The sequence below is a fragment of the Acyrthosiphon pisum genome, chromosome X (genome assembly GCF_005508785.2).
Source record: "Acyrthosiphon pisum isolate AL4f chromosome X, pea_aphid_22Mar2018_4r6ur, whole genome shotgun sequence".
In the NCBI taxonomy this organism is placed as follows: domain Eukaryota; kingdom Metazoa; phylum Arthropoda; class Insecta; order Hemiptera; family Aphididae; genus Acyrthosiphon; species Acyrthosiphon pisum.
In genome coordinates, this window is record NC_042493.1 from 28680087 (window position 1) to 28683571 (window position 3485).

Here is a 3485-nt window from a genome sequence, read left to right on the forward strand (position 1 = left end):
GTAAAAACCAGCTAATAACCATGCAGTTTGAAGTCTTAAAAAAAATTATACTATGACCTCCTAGTTATTTACCCAAGGCCTTCAATTGGCTGCCACGAAAATAGTGCTTGCACATTTTTATTTGCTAGTCAGCAATGTCAAAAAAAAAAAAAACACTACATTATGTTTCTTTAAATTAATTGTATTCGTTATAAATGTAGTAAAATATATAATAGTATAGTAATTTGAGATTAATTGATGTTTTCTCAAATTAAATCTAAATTTACAATAGCAATGAACACATTTTTAAATTATTAAAAAGTTAGGTGGGTAGGTATAAGTAATTGTTCATTGCCACACCTAAAAAAAATTAGTTCGGCGCCACTGGTGTCTCTGAACACTAATTAAGTAAATACCATGTCTTTATCATTTGAAAGAAGTGCTTAAAAATCGTCTCCTATTACTTTAATGATAATGTCTGATTTATTTAATGAATATGAAGTTATATTTTCATTTATAGACTTGTTAGGAAGTATTTATATAAAACTATAAAAGATTGAAGCATTCTAGTGTTTTTTTTTTTTTGTGAAAAACATGCTTTTAAATCATTGATGGCATTATCTAATAATGTAATAAATATGGCTAATTTATATATTCTTCTGCAGTATTATTTGTTGGATAATTTGCACGATTCGTTGGTCTTGAACAACTCCTTGGAATTTTCAAATTAACTTTTTGAGTTTTAGCCATACTCTCAGACGATTTATAAATTCTATAAACCTAGTAGAAACATTTTCTCGGCATTCTGACAGAAAATTTAGTGTATCATTATATTGGCTGCTTCGTGTAAATCAATAGACTCTTTTTGAAAACATTTACTTAGTGGAAGAGTGTAGTTAAGCATACGACTATACGCAAGGTCGAATTAAGAACCTATTGGGCCCCAGGGCTGAAATTTCATATGGCCCTTTTCACTTTTGAGAAGACATGTTTTAAAAAGCCGCTCGCAGGAAGATACATTTTTCTAACTATTTCACAAATTGACAATTACATTATAAAATTATGAAATGAATAGGTACCTTTATGTAATTTATGTCTATAAAACTACTAATTGTAGTATAATAAAACTTAATACTTCATATTTCATTAATTTAAATTCAAATTTTCATAATAACTTATATTTTACATTTATTAACAGTATACTCATTTACAACAATTAACAAATATTAAATAACAGTAAAGTGCGTCTTTTCTATTTTTCTACCATAGTGCTTTTGTATGTATTAATTGTGCTTTCGTATATTTAAAAAACCATAAATGGTTTTTAAAATATAGAAAAACTAAAATTGCCTTATGCCTATATTGTATAGTACCTAATACCTATTATAACTGAATAAACTGAATATACTGTGATTTGATATCCATTATATTATAGAATATAGATTATATAAACTGCATTTTTATTTATTTCATCTATTAAACTTATTTTTTATTTTAAAAATAAGACGTATCGCCACCCAATTTTAAAGCTTACGCAAACAAAAAATGGATCGCGACCCACCGGTTGAAGACCACTACTATAGAGTATAGTTGCACTGCAGAATAAAATAATGATCCTAAATCCTAATCGACCGTAAAAACCACGGTCTAAGAAGATTATATAGAAGATATCTTCCAAGACCGTGGTACAAACTGTTCCAACCCCACCAACCTCTGTAGTAGTCTGTGCTAACTGCTAATTACCTTAGTCGTCAAAACCTTAACCAGATAAAAAAAAAAAATGTATGATATAAAATGAAAATATTTATAACGGTGGGCATATAAATGCGGGCGATTACGATAAGAAACGACGACCGGTATCCGTCACGTCGTTAATCGGAGTGATTAGAAATTACCTAATTATAAATAGAACGATCTGCAAAACAATGTATAGTTATTTATTATTATTTATAATGTACATAAATAATAAAAAAGGTGGGTAAGTGGATGTCGCTCTGCTGTATAGTAGGTTACAAGTGGGTCACTGTATAATGGATAGCATTAAATTTGAATTCAATGATATAATATCACTGTATAAGAAAAACGATTCTGAGCGGAGACGGTTTGTCAGTCTAGGTATTAGACATACCTATTATAGGTATACTTATCTATAGTATTAAAAAAAATTGACCTATAATAGGTATCAATAATAAATTCCAAATTAATCATATCACAATATCTATATAACTCAAAATAATTTGCAAATTTTCGTGATTTTTACATATTTTGTCAATTTTTGAACTTTAAATGCTAATAAAAAAAAACTGTGACTAAGGATTTTTAATATTTTTCAAATCTCATTTTAACAATATAGTAGGAGCCTTGTATTAAATTTTTAAGTATTTTTACTCAACAAATAAAGTTTTATTGACATTCATAGAAAAAAAAACTAATTAAATTGGAAACTGAAATTGTCCGTAAACAGCTCAAAACAAATCAAAATATTTTGAAAATTTTATCATGTATAGAAAATGGAAATATAAACAACCGTCAACCAGTGAAAATTTCATGTATCTACAGTCATTCGTTTTAAAGTTACACCAAAAACCAAAATCAATTTTCTCGAAAACTGATTTTGCGTAAAAATTCCCGTTTTTCCTTAATTTTTCTTTTACTTTTGACCCTCCAAAGTACCAACTTGATTCACTTTCCTATCAGAAAAAGTACTGTTGAAGAAAATCCAAGCACTTTTACTGTCCTAAAAGGTGATGATAGACACAAAAAAAACACACATCATTGTAAAATCAATACATTCATCGTTCCACTCAGAATCTAAATAAACAGCCTAAACAGTTGTTTTTTTTATAGTTGCTATAAAAAAAATATAATTTTTATCATTGCTTGACATATTAATACAATCATTTTTTATAATTTTAGTTTGAGGGGGCATTGCTCCTATGCCCGGCAATCCCACTTTGTAGTTGGTATCCGCGCCTTCAGAGGCGTGACAAAAATAGTATGTTTGAGCCACATGCTGTACTGTAATAGTCAATAATACCTATTATTTCTAGATTATAATAGTTTCGTAAGGATTGTATACATAGGCGGAGCCAGAAGTATTGTTTAGCGTATGCAGAATCTAAATCAGCCCACCACAATTTATGGGGGGGGAGGGGTTATTCCTAAAATCCCCATTTTCGGATATTTTATAGGTCACCGTAATTAGTTGTTATTTATAAATTGTAAGCTTATTATTTAATTATTAGTTTATTTATTATTCAAGCTTTTAAAACAAAATTTCAAATTTTTATTAATTTTAAATAATATACCGAATGTTAGCGCAGTTGAATTCCTCCGGCGGTTGGCAATATTTTTGTTATAGAATATAATCATTTAGTACTAAAAAAAGAAAATTAATTTGGAAAAATTGAAAATGACAGAAATGATATTTATTATTTTGAATTATAGTATATAGAAAAAATACGGTTAGGAACTGTCTTAGCTTGGAAAATGAATACATGGAAAAT